Raw genomic sequence first — 6531 nt, 5'->3', positions numbered from 1 at the left:
ACTTCTGGCACAACAGAACACCGTGTCGGAAACCAGAGCGCATGGAAACGATGTTTACCTTCCCAACACAGCAGTACCTATTTATCTATTGCACTGGTGTGCTTTTGAACTGCTAGGTTGGCAGGAGCTGAGACAGAGCAACGGGAGCTCACCCTGTCACAGGGATTCAAACCGCCGACCTTCTGTTTGGCAAGCCCAAAAGGCTCAGTGGTTTAGACTCCAGTGCCTCTCGTGTCTTTAGCTCAGTGGTAGAACAGTTTCATTGCACACAGAAAGTCCCAGATTCTGTCCTTGGAATCTCCAGGTAGAGCTGGGAGGAGTTCCCTGCCTGAAACCCTATGGATCCACTGCCAGTCAGTGTAGACAAAAAAACATATTTTGCCTGACCTTTCCTTTATTTTGCCTGACCAAAGGTGGCAACACTATGTCTTGGTCTTATTTTTAACTGCTATTATCTCATTCACCCTTTTTGTTCCACTGCTTGCTCTCTTTCTTGTACTTCTACAGCAGCTCCAATGAGATGCAGCAGACACAAAACTAACTCTTCATCAGGGCCTGAATTAAATCTGCTGCAGTGTTCTTGTTTGCTTTCATTTATTAAATGTTTTTATATCCTGCCCTTCCTCCATTCTGAAGCACAGGGTAATTTCAGATAACTAATCATTTAAACACCTGTTTCTAACGAGGCAGGCAGTTGACAACTTTTCCTCTTATCTTCTGGAGCAGTTCTCCAGCCCTCTCCCTCCATGGTGTTCTTCCTCCAGCAGACTTTATAATAATTTAGGAAGCTGACACACAATCCAAACTTTTCTTCTGGATAATTAGCGAATCAAATGGCCGAAAGACGAAGGTAATTTTCATCCTCCTTGGAGACTTCTTTGCAACAGACATTTTATTGCATGCACAGCTCCAGTCATTACCCAGATGAGCTCTAAAATACCTGAGACAATAACAGACTCGTTGACTTGTAACAGTCTGTCAGTTACCTATAATAAGCCCCTCTGAAGTCGAGTTAAATCCCTGTGCATGAAAATGTTTGCTGATTGTGTTTGTGAATTACAGACTTCTTCCCTGAGTCTGGTCACATGTTCTACAAAGCTAAGCAGATAAGAAGAGCTCAGGTAGATGAGGCCAATGGCCCATCTAGTCCAGCATCCTGTTATCACACTGGCCAAGCAGATGCCATTATTATTATTATTATTATTATTATTATTATTATTATTATTATTACTATTACTATTATTATTACTATTACTATTCCTATTTATATACTGCCCTATATCAAAAGATCCCAGGGTGGTGTACAACATTAGAATAATAAAAACATAATAAAAAAGCATCATAATATACAGTATAATAATAAATTAATCATAACAACAGTCTCCCCACCCACCCACCCACCCACCCATAGCTTTAACAGGCCATAGATTATTTCATGGCCAAAGGTCTGAGTAAAGAGGAATGTTTTTGCCTGTTGCTTAAAGACCTCTAATGATGGTGCCAGGCAAGCCACTCTGGGGAGAGCGTTCCACAGATGGGGAGCCATCACAGAAATGGTTCATTCTCATCTTGTCACCCTCTGAACCTCTCAGGGATGGGGAACATAGAGAAGGGCCTCAGATGAAAAGCTCAGGGTACGTGCGCTCTGGCTTCCATCACGGTATCCTGTTGCACCAGAAGTGGTTTAGTCATGCTGGCCACATGACTCGGAAAGCTGTCTGTGGACAAACACCAGCTCCCTCGGCCTGAAGTGGGATGAGCGCTGCAACCCCATAGTCATTTTTGACTGGACTTAACCATCCAGGGGTCCTTTACCTTTTTTTTTACCTAAGGTATTGAGGAAAACCAAAAGCAGACGCACCATGGCATTTCTTCATTCCGCTTTATGGATACACAACCTGTCTGTCTGTCTGCACGCACTGCAGTCATCTGCAAGGGATTCCACAATGAGGGCAATTAAATTTATCTCATTGCCCTCAGGGGGCAGGTAAAATTTAAACACACGCCTGTCCTTGTGTGACGGCAAACACCTTTCAGTTCAGCAGGTTTATGGGCAGGGAAAAGGCTTACCAGTGTGAAGAAGGAGGAGCCAGAAAGCAAAACTGATCCTGTTCATTTCTGCCCAGGCTGCCCAAAGCATCCCAGTCTGAGATCCCTCTGGAAAGGACAACCATCCTTCCATCTTCCCAGCCAATGTAGCAGCTTACAGAGAATAACAAAAATGCTAGCAGTCTTGCCACAGCCGAGAAAGGAGGAAAGCAGAAGCCTGCATACAGAAGCAAGTGCGTGGAAGGAGGGTTGCTTCTTCCGATCATTCGCTTGCTGCTTCCCTATTCCACAGCCAACATTCTAATTGGCAACACTATGCTGTTTCTTCTTATTGATTGACAGGGTTTCTCTGCTGCCTTTTGATACAATTGAGCTCAAGGTAATTGAGCTCAATGGCTTGTTTGGGGTTTTTTTGTTTTTTAGAAAATCAAAGCATGCAATATAATATAGCATGGATAAGAATGTGACAATTACAAAGGTTATATTGGGGAGGGGGGGGATTAAAAATCTACATAACAAGCATTAAAAACAACAGCAGCAGCAAGGCTCCAGCCATCAAAGAGGTGACCAATCATGTTTTATAACTATGGCTGGGTGGAGGGAATATATCCTGAACAGAGCATCATTTAACTCAATGAAAAGATGACACATGGAGCAGGACCTCTAAGGATGCTCTTATAGCATAGGAAATCTAATGGGAAAGTAAACAAACACCTGGTGTTTGGATGAATCTCCAACTAGACTTGACAGGCTCATAGGAGCCACAACAATTTTCATCCCTGTAATAAAAATGTCACTTGGCGTTTTAGAAAATGTGTGATCTCATGGTCCCTAGGAGGACATCCCAGGGGCCATAGGATATAAAGGAGCAAGCGCTCGCTTTCTCTTTCTCTCTCGTTCTCTTTCTCATCAAAGGGGAGATCTGCTCCTGGATGCCTCCCCAGAGCAATGGGGGAAACGTCTCCTTTGCCATCAGTGATCCAACACAGAGAGGGGAAAGGGGGTCATTCCACAGGCAGGTTGGGGCAGATCAGGCAAGGCTCTGGATCCACTAGCTGCAAACCTCTTCCTTTGCTGGAACACCCCACCACTACCACTCACACAAAAAAGGGGGAGGGAATTTGCCAGGTCTGAGACTGGCATATGTTACCAATAGAAGGGCAAATACATCCCCCCCCAAAAAAAACCCCACCCAAAGATAAGAATGGGCAGATCAATAAGAAACGGTGGTAGAAAAGTTACAAAGTATTCACACATAATAATAATAATTTAATAATAATTTATTATTTATACCCTGCCCATCTGGCTGGGCTTCCCCAGCCACTCTGGGCAGCTTACAAAAAAATATTAAAATACTGTAATACATCAAACATTAAAAGCTTCCCTAAACAGGGCTGCCTTCAGATGTCTTCTAAAAGTCTGGTAGTTTTTGTTCTCTTTGACATCTGATGGGAGGGCGTTCCACAGGGAGGGCGCCACTACCGAGAAGGCCTTCTGCCTGCTTCCCTGTTATTCCCACATAACATTTTTGCCCTGCTAAAGGGAGCCCAGAGACACTTTGCATTTAGCAGTTCTTCTGCTATGGATTTTCCCTCCCCATAGGATTGTTCTGTAAATATGAAGAACTTCCAGAACACCTAGTAGACTCTAATCTGCTCCTTGTACTTGCCAGCAATTCCATGTAAAAGAACTTCAGTATCAGTAGGAACAATCAGAGTGACCACTCAGGTTTAAGATTCTCTTACCAGTATCTCCGTAGGCAGACATTTCTTAAAATGGTGAAAATTTAGCTTACAGCTAAGGAGGGGGGAAATGCCCAGTGAAATTAACACTGGAGCTGTCCCAACTCTGACTTACTCAATGGGTATAATTAAGTGGTCTGATGAAGACTTGAATTAGCTCATCAGTCTGCACATCCGTGATGAAGTTCAGAAATCATCAGGAAAATCTCTCAGTGGAAAGTCTATCTGCCCTGAGATTTGAAAAAGGTAGAGTCAATAAGGCACCTGATCACCCAGTTTTCCAGGCGGTGGCCTAGGCTGATTAAACTGTCACCTCTCTAAAACTCAGTGATGAATTATTCCAGCCACTCTCAGTATCAATAAAAGAAAGCACCGAAACAGGGGATCCCAAAACCCTGCACTGGGAATAGTTGTGTAGTGGCAAATCCAGAACTGCAGGGTCCCTTTATGACAGTCACAGCCACAATCCTCATAGCCATGCCCCCTTCTAAGATTACCCAACAATTGGATAATCATACAATGATAATAATTAGGGATGCATTGCAGCCATCACTGCAGATCGACTCTTTAGAGCTACACCAATGACTGGCAATACCCAGACAGCTTTAGCAATGGAGATGTGGGCATACCCTCATCAGTTAAAAGTCTAAAGGCAGGTCAGTTTAAAGCAGAAACTAAAGGGTTTGTCTTTGCTATCCAAAGCTCTGTACTTGCTGCCAGTGAACAATGACAATGGATACAGATACCTGCAAAAAATGCAAATATAAATCAAGAACAATAGAACATGGAGGTGTCTTATCCTGTACATTATATCTTATCAGATATACTGAGGTTGCAAAGCTCATTCCCGATCAACTGGATAGGAAGTACAAATGAATCAGTTCCTTACTATAAATAAACTGTTTTAACTGTGTATTGACAAATGTACTTTTTTCTGACTGACGGTCGAATAAAAGGTTGATGATGATGATGATACTATAAATAAACTCTTCAGCCTGTTCTTGAGAAAAATGGTTTCATTGTGTATTTGTATAAACCTAGCATAACAGATAAAACTATATATTACAATGGACTAGGCATAATTCTAGTGCACACCCTACCCCCAAATACCCTACCATAATAGATATTGCAATATTTGTCATGCATAACATGTGGAGCCAGGAGAACATAGAGATTTTTTAAAAAAATGAAAATATAACACTAAAGATAAAGCACACGGAGAAACTCAAGGTAATTCATATATACCTGGAATATTATATCCAGTTCTGGGTGCCACAACTTAATACCTGTGGGTAAAGGGTGGTATACAAATTTAAGAAGGATAGTGACATGCAGAGGAGGGCAACCAGGATGATCATGGATCTGGAAACCAAGCTTTATGAGGAACCATTGAGTGAGATGGAAAAGAGGTGGCTGAGAGGAGATATGATAGCCATTTTCAAATATCTAAAGGACTGTCACATGGAGACGGGGTCAAGTGTGTTTCCTTCTGCTCCGGAGGGCAGGACTTGAACCAATGGATTCAAGATACAAGAAAGGAGATTCTGACTAAACATCAGGAAGAACTTTCTGACAATAGGAGCTGTTTGACAGTGGAATTGAATCCCTTGGGAGGTTGTGGGTTCTCCTTCCTTGGAGGTTTTTAAGCAGAGGTTGGATGGTCATCTGTCATGGATGCTTTAGTTGAGATTCCTGCATTGCAGGGGGTTGGGCTAAAAGACCCTCGGGGTCCCTTCCAACCCTACAATTCTATGATTCTTAGGGTCCACTCTTGTCACGATGTCCTAAACTGCCACCAGGAGTTAGGCACAGAAGGAAAGGATCCAGCTGAGTTCTTCTCTTCCACATTCCCAGCAGAGAAGCAGCATCTCTAGAACGCAGAACTCTTGAACAAGGACAACCAAAGAGAGTTCCTCCCAAGCCAGACTCCCCTCCAAGGAACCATGTCTCAGTATCCAAGATGTGCCTATAAGGCTCCAGACCAAGGATCTCAACTCTTGGTGGAATGCTCTGCCACAAGAGACTAGGGCCCTGCGGGACTTGACATCTTTCCGCAGGGCCTGCAAGAAGAAGAGTTTGGATTTGATATCCCACTTAACACTACCTGAAGGAGTCTCAAAGTGGCTAACATTCTTCTTTCCCTTCCTCCCCCACAACAAACACTCTGTGAGGTGAGTGGGGCTGAGAGACTTCAAAGAAGTGTGACTGGCCCAAGGTCACCCAGCAGCTGCATGTGGAGGAGCGGAGACGCGAACCCAGTACACCAGATGACGAGTCTATCGCTCTTAACCAGTCTGACCTTTATGTTTCCCTCCCCTTATGGTTTTGATCTATGGGCTACTTTTAAAATGAGGCTGCATTTTAAATTGCATTTTAACCTGTATTTTAAATTGGTTCCCCCCCCCCCCATTATGCTTTTGCTGTAATTTTACTGGTGTTAGCTGCCCTGAGCCCGGCTCTGGCCGGGGAGGGTGGGGTATAAATAAAAATTATTATTATTATTATTTTATTGAGCCATGGGGGTGGAAGAATACAAGGTGCCCTTTGAAGCTTGGGTTTCATTTCAGTGCATTCCTTGCACTTAGTGATCTGTCCATGGTCCTGCAAGCTTGATGACTGATCCACCACTTTAAGTTCTCTTACCTCTTTCCTCCTCCCAAACTACAGGGCAGATTCCCCTGCCAGCCAGGCTATCTGTTGGCCTCACCAACTCAATGCAAATCAATTATAAAGCAGTCAT

This window comes from Podarcis filfolensis (genome assembly GCF_964270895.1).
Source record: "Podarcis filfolensis genome assembly, chromosome: 6".
NCBI classification, from domain to species: Eukaryota; Metazoa; Chordata; class Lepidosauria; order Squamata; family Lacertidae; genus Podarcis; species Podarcis filfolensis.
The sequence above is the reverse complement of the archived record's forward strand: the minus strand, read 5'-3'. Positions refer to the sequence as shown.